Below are 17,982 nucleotides of genomic sequence, written 5' to 3'. Positions count from 1 at the left end.
AGAATTAGGGTTATGGTTAGGGATCCTCAATGTCTAATGTCATGTTCCCAGCTTCTTGTTGTGTTTCCAGAATAGAAGATGAGGGAAAAGATTACAACATTTGATCCTAAAGTCCACTGTCAATGGCATTGGAAGAGATAGTGCTAGGGCTATAGTTAGGATTAGTGTTAAGTCTAGAAGTAGGGTTATGGTTAGGGATCCTCAATGTCTAATGTCATGTTCCTAGCTTCTTGTTGTGTTTCTAGGATAGAAGATGAGGGAAAGGACTAGAACATTTTATCCTAAAGTCAACTGCAATGAAAGGGATAATGTAGGGTTAGAGTCAAGGCTTGCATCAAGGTTCCTTAAACGAGAAGTTTGTGGGGGTTTTTGTTTGTTTTTTTAGAAATCATACCTACCTAGGTGGATGCAGTATTGGTCCAATGCTGTATCTGTCCCCTGCTGGCTCTAAGATTAAGAACGGAGCAATCAAACACTGCTGATCGCTCCGTTCTCAGTGCTTCATGAGAGCTGGTGACTGTCAGTCATCACTATCTGCTCTGCCCCTGATCCCCCCACACTGGAGTGCTGGGCTGTGGAGGGGGCGGGAGTGGTTGGCACAGACTCTCAGCAGCTCGCTGAGAAGCTGAGCCAGGTGCTGGTCCAGGCATCTAGGTGGATCCCAACCATATGGTCGCGATCTTACCCCACCCTGAAACGGCTCTGTGACGTCAGCCGACAACGGGCTAAAATGGGGTCAGAGGAGCATAGAATGAACTCCATATTTAATATCTAATGTCATGTTTCCAGTTACTAAGGGTGCACTTTTGGCCCCAAAACAGGTCTAAGATGTTGAAAGGAGCTTTCATAACCCCCAGGAGTCACTTAAAGCCTATTGAACCCTTAAAAAAACACCAAAAAACACTTTTTGCCCTCATTTTCTGTTGAATTTCTACAGCGGAAAACAAGAGATAATCTTTCCACAGACTTCACAGCACTAAAAAAAAATAGCAATGTTCCATCCCTTTACCACCCCTTATAATACACAAAAAAAATTGCTGTAGTTGTACTTTAGGCCCCTTTCACACGGGCACCATCAGTTTAGCCACGTTAAAAACGTATCAGTTCTTATCCGTTGCTTCATCCATCTTCATCCGTCATCCGTTCCGTTAATCTCCGTTTTCATCCGTCTTCCGTTCCGTTAATATCCGTCTTCATCCGTTAATGTACACGTTTACATCCGTTTTTTCATCCGTTTTTGTATCCGTTTTCATCCATTTACAGCAGTTTCTTTGCATTTAAGGAAATTACCTAGAAAGCCTTGCTCCACCCATCCTACACTGCCATGCGTGAACAATTTGCCGACTACTTTCTATCTCCATCAGGAGAAGTTTCATGGCAGTACCTATATATATATATATATATATATATATATATATATATATATATATATATATATATATATATATATATATATATATAATGCAGTGCAAATTTTAATTTATTAATTCATTAATTTGGGTATTTCATTGTGTTTTGATAGCATAAAAAGACACAAAAGCACATGATATGTTCAAAACAGTTTTAGTTTTATTATTCTGCATAACCCTTTTAAAATAAAGGTTTTTTCACTTTGTTTTTTTATTTCTCAAAGTATGAACTTTGAATTATTTCTTCAAAACGGATCTTAACTGATCGGACGTTGACGGACATTGTCAGTTAACGTCAGTTAATATCCGTTTTGACGGATCTGGACGTAGCTTTGTACGTTAAAAAAAACGGATAAAAACGGAAGCGGAGGTTAACTGATGGTAACGGATGGTCATCCGTTTGCCCATAGGAATGCATTGTCGTCCGTCGACGGATGGAAGAAAAACGGATAGACGGTCCGTCCGTGTGAAAGGGGCCTTAAGGCCTTAAGGCCCCTTTCACACGGACGGACCGTCTATCCGTTTTTCTTCCATCCGTCGACGGACGACAATGCATTCCTATGGGCAAACGGATGACCATCCGTTACCATCAGTTAACCTCCGCTTCCGTTTTTATCCGTTTTTTTTAACGTACAAAGCTACGTCCAGATCCGTCAAAACGGATATTAACTGACGTTAACTGACAATGTCCGTCAACGTCCGATCAGTTAAGATCCGTTTTGAAGAAATAATTCAAAGTTCATACTTTGAGAAATAAAAAAACAAAGTGAAAAAACCTTTATTTTAAAAGGGTTATGCAGAATAATAAAACTAAAACTGTTTTGAACATATCATGTGCTTTTGTGTCTTTTTATGCTATCAAAACACAATGAAATACCCAAATTAATGAATTAATAAATTAAAATTTGCACTGCATTATATATATATATATATATATATATATATATATAGGTACTGCCATGAAACTTCTCCTGATGGAGATAGAAAGTAGTCGGCAAATTGTTCACGCATGGCAGTGTAGGATGGGTGGAGCAAGGCTTTCTAGGTAATTTCCTTAAATGCAAAGAAACTGCTGTAAATGGATGAAAACGGATACAAAAACGGATGAAAAAACGGATGTAAACGTGTACATTAACGGATGAAGACGGATATTAACGGAGATTAACGGAACGGATGACGGATGAAGATGGATGAAGCAACGGATAAGAACTGATACGTTTTTAACGTGGCTAAACTGATGGTGCCCGTGTGAAAGGGGCCTAAATGTTTCCACAAGCCGGCTGACCATATTCCAAAGGACTAGCTGTGCATTGATATTAAGGAGATAACTTCCAGGGATATTTAAAGGCCCCACGTGTGCTATCGTCATTACTTATTGTTACTCTTTATGGTCAGAACTCTAAAGATGGCCACGGAAGTTGAACTCTTAGGGCCACCACTGCACCATGTCTTGTTCAGGCCGCGGAAGGGAAGGACCCTCTGTACTCCATTCCAGTTGTCCCCCTGCTCATCATTCTTTTCTTCAACAAGGTTCATATAAGTTAGACCCATAAAAATCTTCAGGAATATTATACAATGAACTAGTGGAATATACTGACCACCAAACCCTGGTAACAGGATTTGGGCTTTTAAACCGGTGTATTGTGGGAATATTGGCAAAAAGGTTAGCATTATATCAAATCAGGGATCTTCAAACAGGGGCAGCTTTGGAGGCCAGTAGCTATAGCTGTAGAGAGGTACCCACTGACCAGCAGGATAAGTACAGAATCAGGTCACCCTGGTGGATGATACGGGCTCATCTGAGGTGCAGAGTCTAAGTACTAACCAGTATTCACCAGAGCTCATGATGGTGGAGATGGGTTTTGCTGCATGTTAGTACCAGGTTATAGTTGAGATGGTTTTTGCTGCGTGTTAGTACCAGGTTATGGTGGAGATGGATTTTGCTGCATGTTAGTACCAGGATATGGTGGAGATGAGTTTTGCTGCATGTTAGTACCAGGTTGAGGTGGAGATGGGTTTTGCTGTGTTTTAGTACCAGGCTATGGTGGAGATGGGTTTTTCTGTGTGTTAGTACCAGGTTATGGTGGAGATGGGTTTTGCTGCGTGTTAGTACCAGGTTAAGGTGGAGATGGGTTTTGCTGTGTGTTAGTACCAGGTTATGGTGGAGATGGGTTTTGCTGCATGTTAGTACCAGGTTATGGTGGAGATGGGTTTTGCTGCGTGTTAGTACCAGGTTATGGTGGAGATGGGTTTTGCTGTGTGTTAGTACCAGGTTATGGTGGAGATGGGTTTTGCTGCATGTTAGTACCAGGTTATGGTGGAGATGGGTTTTGCTGCGTGTTAGTACCAGGTTATGGTGGAGATGGGTTTTGCTGTGTGTTAGTACCAGGTTATGGTGGAGATGGGTTTTGCTGCGTGTTAGTACCAGGTTATGGTGGAGATGGGTTTTGCTGCGTGTTAGTACCAGGTTATGGTGGAGATGGGTTTGCTGCGTGTTAGTACCAGGTTATAGTGGAGATGGGTTTTGCTGTGTGTTAGTACCAGGTTATGGTGGAGATGGGTTTTGCTGCGTGTTAGTACCAGGTCATGGTCCTCAGGATCGCCCCACCAGGAGGGGAGCAAGCTGGTGGCCAGTAGCAGATATAGCAGGTAGGGTAAAGCAGAAGCATAGTCAGTAAACAAGTCAGTGGGTAACAGGTGGTTGCATGTAGGGATCAAGCAGAAGAGTAGTCGAGGAACAAGCCAAAAGGTGGGCAACGAGTGGTAGCAAAGATACCCGACAAGAGAAAGATATTTGCTGGGGAGAGCACAATAATATGGCAACCAGAAAGTGCAGAAACAAGGCTAAAGTCAGGAAGTTCATTGGAGGAGCCAAGAGTTCACAGTTCAAGAAAAACAGGGTTCAAGGCAAGATCATTCAAGGAATTGTCCAGGGAGCTGTCCAGTATCCCAGATGGCTCAGCTAGAAGAGACATCGCCAGATACAGCAGAGTTTGTAGGTTCAGACTTGGGTCCTGACACTTCCTTTACCTTTCTTGACTGAGCCAAACCCTCCTTCAATTGTGTCTCTCATACTCCCCCTCCCAGACACTGCAGCTCATGGTGGGAGGGCTTCAGCAAAAGAGGAAGTGTTGCCAAAACAGAAAGCAGTGGGCAGGACTAGGCATGACCGGGTGCTGATTGACAAGGTACAGGCATGTGATATAATAGTGAAAATGCTGATAGCCACACCCCCTTCGACATGTTTCTTCCCATTGTAGTGCCAGCATACATGAGAGTGACAACTCTGCTCTGAATTCAAGAGCAGTGCAGCATTGTTGCCGCATCACCATAGGAAGTTGTATTGGGTGGACTTCACTTGCTCAACAAGTGCTTGTGGGACTAAGCGAAAACTTTAATTGCAGATGCACTTATAATTAGGTGCTGCAGCATATTTTTTTTTTATAGGAAGCCATATTTCTACTTTAATGATAATGTTCTTTTTTAATATTCCGGTTATTAACCAGTACAGAAAGAGCTCTTACACTTAGAATAAATAAAATCTTTTTAATTGGTGTAACAAGATCTGAATATATTTTCCCTTTACAATTTTTCACAATAAATGCAGTCTTTCAAACCTCGAAGATGAGATATAGCCCCAAATTGACACCCGCTAGTTTGTCTTTGCTAATGGGAATCTCGTTCAGAATAAATGACCAGGCTGCAGATTTATTAGCATCATAAAAATAACTTTCTTTCCCCTCTTTTTAAATCAATGTGCCAGTGTTGTGTAAGAAACCATGACCCACATTTGAATTGGGCAACGCGGAGTCATTAGCAGCTGGTCTTAGGATATTGTAGCATGAGTCATTGGCTATGCTTAATAATCATGTTTGTGGCTAATTACATCAACACATGCCCTTAAAATATTACATTTTGGGAGCTGGACCAAGGGTTCGGAAATGTAAGCCAAATGAGTATAGGATCTGCAGAATGGAAACTGTGAAAGAGCAGCTGGGGCAAAAAATGAACTCTCTCTCCCCCGACTGTCCTCCTTGGCCTCTCTTTCCTTCTCTCTCTCTGTTTGTGTCTTCCTCTACATCTCTTTTCTTCCCTCTCTCCCCTCTCTCTATCCTTTTTCTCCTTTCTCTTTCCATCTCTGAGCCTGTCTCTCCTCTCTCTCTCTCTGTCCTCCATCTCTCTCTTTTCTTCTCACTCTATAGTTCCTCCTTTGGTTCTGTCTCTCCTCTCTCTTCTCTCCTCTACTTCTCTCTCTCTCTCTCTCCTTTCTTGTTCCTTCTCTTCCCGTCTCTGCTTCTTTCACTTCTCTCTCTCAATCTCTGTCCACTCTCTCTCTGTCAGTGTTCTCTCTCTCTCTCTCTCTCCTCCTCTGACTCTTACCCTTTCCTCCTCTCCCTGCTCTCTGTCATCATCTGCCACTCATTTGCTCCTTCTTTTTCCTCTATCTGTCCTCCTTTGCCCCTTCTCTCTCTGTCCTACTCCACCACTCTCTTATTTCTCTGCCCTCCTCTCCCTCTCCTCTCCCTCCTCTCCCTGTTGTCCTCCTCTGTCTCTCTCTCCCTCCTCTCCCTGTTGTCCTCCTCTGTCTCTCTCCCTCCTCTCCCTGTTGTCCTCCTCTGTCTCTCTCCCTCCTCTCCCTGTTGTCCTCCTCTGTCTCTCTCCCTCCTCTCCCTGTTGTCCTCCTCTGTCTCTCTCTCCCTCCTCTCCCTGTTGTCCTCCTCTGTCTCTCTCTCCCTCCTCTCTCTGTTGTCCTCTGACTTCCTTTCTCTCCTCTCCCCTCCCCAACCCCTCACCTTCTGCCCCCTACCCTCAACTTCTGCCCCCTACCCTCACCTCCTGGCCCCTACCCCCACCCCCTCTCTTCTCCTCTTCTCTCCTCTCTTCTCTACTTTATATGTCATTGTCTTTCCCCTCTTCTTTCTTTACTCCTCTGTCTCCTTCTCTACTCCTCTACCTTTCCTTCTCTCCTGCCTCTTTTCTCCTCTCTCTCTCTCTCTCTCTCTCTCTCTCTCCTATGCTCTCCTCTCTTGTTCCAATTCTCCCTCTCCTTCTCTTTTCTCCTCTCTCTCTCTCTCTTTTCTCCTCTCTCTCTCTTTCTCTTCTTTCTATGTTCGTCTCTTTAATCCTCTGCATCTGTCTCTCCTTTTCTTTCTCTTTGTCTCCTCCTCTGCTTTTCTTTCTCTCCTACTCTTCCTCCTCTCTCTGTCCTCCTCTGCCCCTCTCCCTCCCTTTTTCCTTTTCCCTTCCTCTTTCTGTCCTCCTCTGCTTTTGTTTCTCTCCTTCCCTCTTTGTCCCCCTTTGCCACTTTTTCTCTTTCCTTCTCTCTCTCCTCTCTTTCCTCTTTGGCCTCTGTCTCTCATCTTCTCTCTGTCCTCCTCTGTCTTTTTCTTTTTGTATTTCCTCTCTATCTTCTGCTCTCTCTCTCTCTCTCTCTCCTTTCTGTGTCCTTCCCTTTCCTTCTGTGCCCTTCTTTCTCTCCTCTCTCTCTTTCTCTCTCCTTTCTAAGTCCTTCTCATTTCTCCTCTTCCTCTTTTGTTTCTCCTCTCGTTCTCTCCTTTCTAGGTCTGTCTCTTTCCTCCTCCATCTCTCCTTCTCTCCTCCTCTCTCTGTCCCCCTCTGCCTCCCTCTCTCTCACCTTTCTGTGTCCTTCTCTTTCCCCCTGGGCCCCCATCTTTTTCTCCTCTCTCTCTCTCTCTCTCTCTCTCTCTCTCTCTCTCTCTCTCTCTCTCCTGTCTAAGTCCTTCTCATTCCTCCTCTTCCTCTCTTTCTCCTTCCTTTATCTCCTGTTTATATCCTTCTCCTTTCCTCCTCCGCCTCCATCTCTTCTTCTCATTCCTTTGTCTTTTCTCCTCTTTTTCTCTCCTTTCTATTCCCATTTCTTTCCTCCTCTGCCTCCGTCTCTCCTTCTCCTTTCTCTCTCTTTTATCCTCTCTTTCTCTCCTTTCTATTCCCATCTCTTTCCTCCTCCGCCTCCATCTCTCCTTCTCTTTTCTTCTCTCTTTCTCTCCTTTCTGTGCCCATCTCTTTCCTCCTCTGCCTCCATCTCTCCTTCTCATTCCTCTGTCTTTTGTCTTCTCCCCTTTCTATTCCCATCTCTTTTCTCCTCTGCCTCTCCTTCTCCCTTCTCTCTCTTTTCTGCTCTCTTTCTCTCCTTTCTATGCCCATCTCTTTCCTCCTCCGCCTCCGTCTCTCCTTCTCTCCTCCTCTGCCTTTGCTTCTCTCCTCCACTTTCTCCTCTCTCTCTCTCTCTGTCCTCCTCTGCCTCCCTCTCTCTTCTCCTTCCTTTCTTTATCTTCCTTTCCTTCCTATCTATTATAAATGAAAGATGGATGTTCTGGCCGGGGACGGCCACGTTAATCCAACAAATTGAACATGAAATTAAGAAAGACATAATAAATCCCCATTACTTTTGGATTGTTGACCTTCGTTGTTTCCTGCTAACAATGATCTCGTTAGTCTGTCTTGCTGCATGTGGTATGCAGGTGTTTATACATTATTTATTCTTTCCATTCTCTAAGTTATTTTTATTTTATTTTTTTATATATATACTGTTTCTAATGAAGCGCTCGGCTGTCTAAGCCTCATCCCATCCTGCTAGGCCAGAGGCAAGAACGTTGGCCCTCAAGACTTGTGTAGACTTTGCGTTCTCCTTAAAGTGACTTTTCACCAGGCTTTATCACAGCGGTGGCTTCAGATCAAGAAGCCAGGGTATGGCGAGAGATGAAACAATGAAACGGAATATTTTATATGTTATCCGCGCCGCAGTGCTTGGGGGAAGATCGCTATTTTTGTGTTGTTTGCTAGCTGTGTCCCTTTTAGTATTTGTGATGAATCACCAGCGGAGTTTAGATCTCAACTTTCACATTTTGTTTTCAGCGCGGCCTTCAGCCTTTTGTATGGGTAAAGGACAAGTTCACTTTAAGGAATTGTTCACAGTGGCGGTTGAAAATGCCACAGTTGGGCCGCATTTATACTACCCCCCCCCCCCAACTGCTCCCTCTTTAGCTGCAGAGGCAGCGGCCGGGGTTGTACATGTAGCAAAGTCCCGGGCCCCTTTAGGCCTAATGATGACCTCCAGAGTTAGGGACAGCTGACATCCTTCTGTGTAGAGTGGGTTACAAGCGGGAATTTTTTTTTCTAACTGGAACTTGGTGGAACTCAGTTCCGCCACCTCTGGCTCAAGCCCTTTGCTCCCCTGCTTAGCACTATCACTTGTAAACACAGAAGTCCCCGGGATAGGCCTCAGTCCGACTTCTGTGTTTACAACTGACAGCTTGTCTCTCAGCAGCTCTCAACGAATCTGGTCTCCTGAGTGGCTCCCACTAAGTGCAGGATGGGGGGCAAGGGAGACGTGGGAGCCTGGGGTGCAAGTGCAAATGCTGACACCCCCACTGGATGATCTCCCTGCAAGTTAGAGAGGCGGAGCCATTTAGAGTGTGCAGGGAGGTCCTGGAGCTGGCTGGGAAGAGGGGTGAAAGTGAGATGTGGATGGGGGGAAGCAGAGGTAAACAGCTGTGGAAGAAGGCTGAGCTCTGCACTCTGTGTGTAGCGCACACCTGAACTCTGCACTCTGTATGCAAGCGCACCCCCAAACTCTGCACGTAGCACACCCATGAACTTTGCACTCTGTACATAATGCATTGCTGGTATTTAATGCCCTTTTAAGACCCTCCAACTATTAGTGAAATATGACCACACCCAATATTTGATGCTGTTTGGAGGGTGTGTGTGGGGTTCAAGGGGGTTTTGGGGGGGTCATGCTTGAGTTCCTGCACCTATATTCTGAGAAAAAAAAAGCCCTGGTTACAAGGCATAGTGGGTGTAATGCAAGATCAAAAGGGTGGGTGCCACACACATGTTGATTGCAAAGAGCACTGGATCCCCTGAGCTCTTCCAATGTTAGCACTCAGTATCCACCCAGACAGCCGTCCAGGTGGCACAGAAACCCCGATCGCCTGACTCTACCCAAATTAATAGGCTCTCCCAGCAGGCCAAGGGACCCAAGAAAATCCCTGCCCATTGGCTGAGACACCCCATTCATTCCTAATCTGTCCCTGCTATGCCCTTGTCGTATCTAATGTCACCAAATGCAATGCCACCTAGTGACCTCTGCCGTACTTCTGGTTGGACTACAAGCCCGCAGTCCCAACCCTACACTGCTTCTCCTGCTTTTGGATAGGCCCTCAGACAGCCTAGCAGCCAGATGTCACCAGGATAGGCCTCGGGCTCATGGCCTAGCAGCCCAGGGGGCAATACAACACATGTCCACCCAGACAGCCGTCCAGGTGGCACAGAAACCCGATCGCCTGACTCCACCCAAATGAATAGACTCTCCTAGCAGGCCAAGGGACCCAAGAAAATCCCTGCCCATTGGCTGAGACACCCCATTCATTCCTAATCTGTCCTTGCTATACCCTTGTCTTATCTAATGTCACCAGATACCCGGCCACCTGGTGACAAAAGAGAAAAGTGCAGCAATTCCAGAATTAGGGGGGAATCAATTGATCTCCTAACAATTGGCCAAGGCAACTATCCTAACTAACAGCTAACTAACTATTGGCAGCTAAATTTAATAGCAACCCTACCTAAACTTCAGGGTGCTACATACGCATGTCACAGCCACCATGCTTTGTGGCTGCAGCAGGAATTATACCCCCATGGTTGTGGTGCGATGGTTCAGAGTTCAAGGGGGTTAAAGCAGGTGGCGGTGAGTAGGTGATACAACACCTCCTCACCCCCTGTCAATGCTCTATGGGGAGCAGTCTAAACGTGGAATGGTCTTCAGAGACCTATACTAGTGTGAACAATTCCTAAGAGTGGCCAAACAGAACCCAACGCTTTCAAATAGGCTGCTGCTTGTGCTAGTTGGACAGTAGAGGAGATTACATCCTATGTTAATAAGGACTGGAAATCATAGTGATACATAATAGGTTTGTGGACACCTGTCCATCACTCCTATCTGAGCTTGTAGTAGGACATCCCCATCCCAAAGCCATGGCCATTAATATACAGTTGCCTCTCTTTGCAACTATACCAGTCTCCATTCTTCTGGGAACATATTCCACAAGGTTGTAGATCATATCTGTGGGAATTTGTCCCCATTTGTTCGGTCCAGCACTGATATTGGTTAAAAAGACCTTGCTTGCAAATGGCTTTTTAATTCATTCTAGAGTTTAGGGCAGAACACTCAAATTCCTCTATGCTACTATACTGTACGGGATGCACAGGTGTTTAATGCATCCACATGCTGGCAATCCTATTGATGTCAATTCGGGAAGCAGTGGCTACAGAGACACAGACTCTGCTCCCAATTTGACATCTGTGTGGGTACACGCCCCCTGAATGCAGTGTGCATAGTATGGGACTTCCTGCATGGGGATGCACAGAACACGTCTGCATCCCTGTGCAGGTAAATGTGGCCCTGCATGAGTGTAAAGTAGTGGTCTTTAAACTGCAGCCCACTTTGCTTGTCTTTATCTGGCCCTCTGGGAACTTCCACTGATACCAATGATGGGGCACTATTCCTCCCACTGATACCAATGATGGGGCACTATTCTTTCCACTGATACCAATGATGGGGTACTATTCCTCCCACTGATACCAATAATGGGGCACTATTCCTCCGACTGATACCAATGATGGGGCTCTATTCTTTCCACTGATACCAATGATGGGGCACTATTCCTCCCACTGATACCAATGATGGGGCACTATTCCTCCCACTGATACCAATGATGGGGCTCTATTCCTTCCATTGATACCAATGATGGGGCTCTATTCCTTCCATTGATACTGATGATGGGGCACTATTCCTCCCACTGATACCAATGATGGGGCACTATTCCTCTCACTGGTACCAATGATGGGGCATTATTCCTCTCATTGATACCAATGATGGAACACAATTCCTTCCCCAGGATACCACCAATGGGGCTTTATACTTCCCACTAATGCCAATGATGTGGCACTGTTTACTCCCATTGACGCCAAGGCATTTTCTACTTACACTGTCCACAGTCCGGCCCACTCGAAATGTGAAGGACGGTAAACTGGCCCTCTGTTTAGAAAGTTTGGAGACCCCTGGTTGTACTCTGTAGTTCGTGTGAATGAGGCCTTATGCTTTTCATGTCCTTTAGCCAACCTCAATATGCGTGCAATCTGCTCCCAATCTCGTTGCCCTTTGTAGATTTTAGACACCCATATTCTAGCAGGTGCAGCTCAGCATTTAATCAGCCATATATTTAGTTTTGGAAAGGACAAAAAAAAAAAAGTCACAAAGTAGACTTTAATTTACGTCTCCTAAAGAGCACCAGTCTTTTTTTTTTATCCCGCCCGCTACCTCTCGCGGCGCGCAAAACAATGGCTTTCTGAAGACGCGAGAAGCGTTCCAGCAGCTGCCGCGGAAAAGTTTTGGCACCGGCACAATGGAATGAAGTCTTCGCCGGGCGGGCAAAGCCAAACTGATTTCAACACGTGGAAAGCGACCTGCGAGGAAAGACTTTCTCCCCCCGAATTCACGTGGAAAAGCGAGCCTTAATGCTTTTGTTGGAACAGCTGGGATGCTGTAAAGTTTAGTGATCACCGTAATAAAAAAAAAAGTAGAGCTGTCGGGAATTAACGATCCATTAGCAAATGTCTTGTTCGGGATTGTTTAAAAAAAAAGGGAAGCTGTTGGTGGATGGAGGTGATATTCCCTGCCCAGGGCCCGCTGCGCGTTTAAACTTAATTTTATTGCATCAGAGTCAGAAAAAATCAGTCGTAAGAGAGTGGAGTCAATGGGCCGCGTCCAGCTGGCCCCACGTCACCCGCTATGAAAAGTTTGAGATGTTTTCCAATGAAAAATGATATACGGCACTGGGAATATGGAGGGATCCTTTCAGTCTTGCACAGTTGTACCAGCTGCTCTCCTGGACTGAAATGGCTTCTCACAATGCGCATTAGAAGCTGTGGCAAGTCAGAGCCCCGCCTCATTTCCAGGCTGGAGGTTGTGCAGCATCACCTAGCCCCAGTGGCGGCCGGTGGTATATTTTTTTGAAGGGGCAGCAAACCGTGCGCAGCCCCCTCCCCGATGTCCTCGGTGTACGTCTTCTCCCCAGCTTCACGGCGGTGTCCTCACCGTACGCCCCCTCCTCTGCACCATGGCAGTGTCCTCGCCGTACATCTCCTCCTTGGCCTTACGGCGGTGTCCTCACCGTATGTCTCCTCCGCGGCACCATGGTGGTTTCCTTGCCGTACGTCTCCTCCTTGGCCTTACGGCGGTGTCCACGCCGTGCGTCTCCTCCTTGGCATCATGATGGTGTCCTCACCGTAGTCTCCTCCTCGGCAACATGGCGGTGTCCTCGCCGTAGTCTCCTCCACAGCACCATGGTGGTGTCCTCACCATAGTCTCCTCCTCGGCACCATGGCGGTGTCCTCGCCGTACTCTCCTCCTCGGCACCATGGTGGTGTCCTCGCCGTAGTCTCCTCCTTGGCACCATGGCGGTGTCCTCACCATAGTCTCCTCCTCAGCACCATGGCGGTGTCCTCACCATAGTCTCCTCCTCGGCACCATGGCGGTGTCCTCACCATAGTCTCCTCCTCGGCACCATGGCGGTGTCCTCACCATAGTCTCCTCCTCCGCACCATGGCGGTGTCCTCGCCGTAGTCTCCTCCTTGGCACCATGGCGGTGTCCTTGCTGTACGCCTCCTCCTCGGCATCACGGCAGTGTCCTCGCCGTACATCTCCTCCTCAGCACCATGGCAGTGTCCTTGCCGTACGTCTCCTCCTCAGCATCACGGTGGTGTCCTCGCCTTACGTCTTCTCCTTGGCCTTATGGCGGTGTCCTTGCCGTACATCTCCTCCTTGGCATCACGGCGGTAGAGTGGACTGAGGTAGGTACAGGAAGGAAGGAAGGAGAGAAAGGAAGAGAAGGAAGGAAAGACGGAGGCAAATTGAGGAGGATGAAAGATGGCGGAATAAACAGAAGGAGGAAAAAGGCAGAAGAAGGAGGAAGGAATAAAGGTAGAAAGGATCAGCAAAGGAAGGAAGGGCTTAGGCAGGTTGAGGAGGATGAAAGAAAAGAAGGAAGGCAAGAAGGAAGGAAGAAGAGGAAGGAGATGAAGGAAGGCAGGACTAGAATGAGGAAAGGAAGGAAGAACTTAGGCAGGTAGAGGCAGGGTGGAAGGATATAAGGCAGAAAGGAAAGAGCAGAAGGAAGAAAAGAAGGAAGCAAGGGTGGGAGAAAGGAAAGAAGGATGGACGAATGAAATGGACTGATGGAGGTTTTTTGAAGGATGTAAGGAATGAAGGAGGGAGAGGAAGGAAGGACGGAAGAAAGAAAGTGAAGGAAAGGAAAAAAAGAGGTAATTCTAAAGTATTAAGATATATGATGGGTCTTCAAAAGTTTCCACACTTTTATATATATAACTTAGTGTAAAAAAAAAGCACGGAAACTCTTTGAAGAACCCTTGTATTTTGTAGGAAAAGAGGAAGGAATTAATGTTTCTAAGGTTTTTAAGCAAGAGAGAGGAGGGAGGGAGTGAGACATTGTCCTCCCTGATATATCTACTGTACATAAAATAGAGGTAGAAGAGAAAAAGCAAGAGAGGTGGATAGAGAGAGAGGGAGAGATAGAGAGAGGGAGTCATATCTACAGTATATACAGTATACAATAATGTGAGAGAGAGAGAAAGACTCCACTCTAATTTTTTTCTTTCTCTCTCTCTCTCTCTCTCTCTCTCTCTCTCTCTCTCTCTCTCTCTCTCTCTCTCTCTCTATATATATATATATATATATATATATATATATATATATATATATATATATATATATATATACTCTATTGCTCCAGCCGCAACTTGTAGGGCCGCAATCAGAGGTGACCCGAGTGCTTTGATCCAACCAGATCCACTCCTTCACCTTTACTCAGGTGGTTTGTAAATGCCTTGATGAGCCCTTTTGACAAAAGGCACTTCCTGTTTTTTATTATCCCCCTTGCCCTTTAAACAGAACCTTCTTTGTTCGGCATTGTGCGGGGAGCCTTGCTGTTTTGCCTTTTTTCATCTGTACATATCTGACATGCGATTGTCTCAGGACGCCTGGCTGATTCAAGGCTGTGTGATGGGGCTTTGATGATATTTTTTTCTTTGTTTTGTGTGCTGTTGCTTTTTTATTATTTTATTTTTTTGAGCTTATTAGGAGGAAGGCAAAAAAAAAAAAAAACAGAGAGCTTCCAGTGACTTCTAACACGTTCGATTTAGACATTGTTTGTGGCGCGGTGCAGGACGCCATGCCTGGATATTAGAAAGTGCGTTTGGATACTTAGAAGGACACGGCGTTTGATTAGAAGAAGAACCGTGCTTATAAGTAGTGACAGGCGGTAACAAGTATTGTCCTCCACATCCAATTTGTGACTACACTTTGTGTCAGCATCGATCATCTTCCTCTTCTGAATAAGTAGGTCACCTGGAGACATCACCTTCCAAACCGACCGCGTACCTAGAGGAAGCAAAAACAACACAATATAATAATAGTACACAGTGTGAGGGGGGACATTAGAGTGTAAGCTCCTCTGGTGCAGAGACTGATGTGACTGGCTCAGTGTTCTCTGTACAGCACTATGGAGTATGTCAGAGCTATATCAATGTATAATAATAATAGTGTGTGACTGTGGGGGGGACATTAGAGTGCAAGCTCCTCCGGTGCGGAGACTGATGTGAATGGCCCAGTGAGCAATGTACAGCACTATGGAATATGCCAGAGCTATATAAATGTATAATAATAATAATAATAATAATATTAATGTGTGACTGTATGTGTGTGTGTGTGTGGGGGGGGATTAGAGTGTAAGCTCCTCTGGTACAGAGACTGATGTGATTGGTTCAGTGATCTCTGTACAGCACTGCAGTATTTGTCAGAGCTATATAAATGTATAATAATAATAACAGTGTCTGACTTGGGGGGGGGGGGGGGACATTAGAGTGTAAGCTCCTCTGGTACAGAGACTGATGTGAATGGTTCAGTGTACAATGTAAAGCACTATCGAATATGCCAGAGCTATATAAATGTATAATAATAATAATAATAATAATAATAATAATAATAGTGCGTGACTGTGGGGGGGGGACATTAGAGTGTAAGCTCCTCTGGTACAGAGACTGATGTGAATGGCCCAGTGTACAATGTAAAGCACTATGGAATATAGAGCTATATAAATGTATAATAATAATAATAATAATAGTGTGTGACTGTGGGGGGGGGACATTAGAGTGTAAGCTCCTCCGGTACAGAGACTGATGTGAATGGTTCAGTGTGTACAGCACTGCAGTATTTGTCAGAGCTATATAAATGTATAATAATAATAATAATAATAATAATAATAGTGCATGACTGTGGGGGGGGGGGGGGGGGCATTAGAGCGTAAGCTCCTCTGGAATCAGAGACTAATATAACTTGGCTCAGTGTAGTGAAGATTTTTAGTCTAATTTTAAGCCCGGTGCTGAAAGAGGTTGCTGAGATGGTGATATCATCAATTATCACCTTTTACCACTTCTGATTGTGAGGGATGAACAGCTAATTTTACTGCCTCACCGTCACTCAGTCTGGTAAAGAGGTGTCTGGAATTCTTCTAATACCCGAACTTCCCATTATTCTAATTGGCTCTGAATCTGGTTTTCTTTTTTTTTTTTTTTTTTAGTAGTTGTGGACACAAAATACACCCCCCAAACAAATTCCTTGAAGTGCACAGGACATATGTAGTGTGCACCGTCCTGCTTTGCTTATAAAAAGTATTCAGATGGGAGATAGAGAGATACAAAGTAACATTGTTTATAAACATTGATCAGATTGGAGAATAGAGAGATACAAAGTAACATTGTTTATAAACATTGATCAGAACGGGAGATGGAGAGATACAAAGTAACATTGTTTATAAACATTATTCAGACAGGAAATAGAGAGATACAAAATAACATTGTTTATAAACATTGATCAGACAGGAGATAGAGAGATACAAAGTAACATTGTTTATAAACATTGATCAGACAGTAGATGGAGAGATACAAAGTAACATTGTTTATAAACATTATTCAGAAAGGAAATAGAGAGATACAAAGTAACATTGTTTATAAACATTGATCAGACAGGAGATAGAGAGATACAAGTAACATTGTTTATAAACATTGATCAGACCGGAGATAGAGAAATACAAAGTAACATTGTTTATAAACATTGTTCAGACAGGAAATGCTGACCCCCCCCCACCATAGACCCAATGTCTGCCAGCACCCGCCGATCGTTCGGTACACAGGCAGAACTGTGACCTCCCTATGTAAACAAGGCAGATCTTCTGTCAGAAATAAAGGGATGGATCCTGTGTTCCAGGGACAAGGCTCCATGTCTTACTCTAGTAAAAGCACCTCCCCCACAGTACACTAAAACACCAGTCAGGCACACATTTAACCCTTTGATCGCCCCTGATGTTAACCCCTTCCCAGCCAGTGTCAGTAGTACAGTGACAGTGCATATTTTTTTAGCACTGATCACTGTATTAGTGTCCCTGGTCCCCAAAAAGTGTCAGTAGTTCTGCTATAAGTCGCCAATCTCCGCCATTACTAGTAAAAAATAAATACATAAATAAAAATTCCATAAATCTATCCATAGTTTGTAGATGCGATAACTTTTGCACTAACAATCAATATACGCTTAATGGGATTTTTTTTTTACCAAAAATTTGTAGCAGAATACATATTGTTCTAAATTGATAAAGAAATTAGATTTTTATAAGGGTTTGCCTCATCCATAAATCTGGAAAGAGAAAGTCTTCCTTTGAGAAAATAACAGAGTTCCTGGGCTGGATCACCACATAGGAAATGGGGGTGGGGGGGGCGCAAACAAACTGAAAAAAAAAAAACATCAAACACAGCTACTGTGCCCATCAAATGCAGCCACTGTGCCCATCAAACGCAGCTACTGTGCCCATCAAATGCAGCCACTGTGCCCATCAAACGCAGCTACTGTGCCCATCAAATGCAGCCACTGTGCCCATCAAATACAGCTACTGTTCCCATCAAATGCAGCTACTGTGCCCATCAAATGCAGCTACTGTTCCCATCAAATGCAGCTACTGTGCCCATCAAACACAGCTACTGTTCCCATCAAATGCAGCTACTGTGCCCATCAAATGCAGCTACTGTGCCCATCAAATGCAGCTACTGTGCCCATCAAATGCAGCTACTGTTCCCATCAAATGCAGCTACTGTGCCCATCAAATGCAGCTACTGTGCCCATCAAATGCAGCTACTGTGCCCATCAAACACAGCTACTGTTCCCATCAAATGCAGCCACTGTGCCCATCAAATGCAGCTACTGTGCCCATCAAATGCAGCTACTGTTCCCATCAAATGCAGCCACTGTGCCCATCAAATGCAGCTACTGTGCCCATCAAACGCAGCTACTGTGCCCATCAAATGCAGCTACTGTTCCCATCAAATGCAGCCACTGTGCCCATCAAATGCAGCTACTGTGCCCATCAAACGCAGCTACTGTACCCATCAAATGCAGCCACTGTGCCATAAAACGCAGCTACTGTGCCCA

At 45.1% G+C, this 17,982-nt stretch overlaps 1 protein-coding gene across 2 annotated transcripts in view; it reads left to right on the top strand.

Annotated features, from left to right (window-relative positions):
• The window catches only part of LOC141107404 (protocadherin-11 X-linked-like), a 1,915,236-nt gene that overhangs the window by 235,638 nt on the left and 1,661,616 nt on the right, over positions 1-17,982 (top strand). The gene's annotated exons all lie outside the window — the stretch shown is intronic.

The sequence above is a fragment of the Aquarana catesbeiana genome, linkage group LG09, assembly GCF_042186555.1.
Source record: "Aquarana catesbeiana isolate 2022-GZ linkage group LG09, ASM4218655v1, whole genome shotgun sequence".
Taxonomy (NCBI): domain Eukaryota; kingdom Metazoa; phylum Chordata; class Amphibia; order Anura; family Ranidae; genus Aquarana; species Aquarana catesbeiana.
The sequence above is the reverse complement of the archived record's forward strand: the minus strand, read 5'-3'. Positions and strand labels throughout refer to the sequence as shown.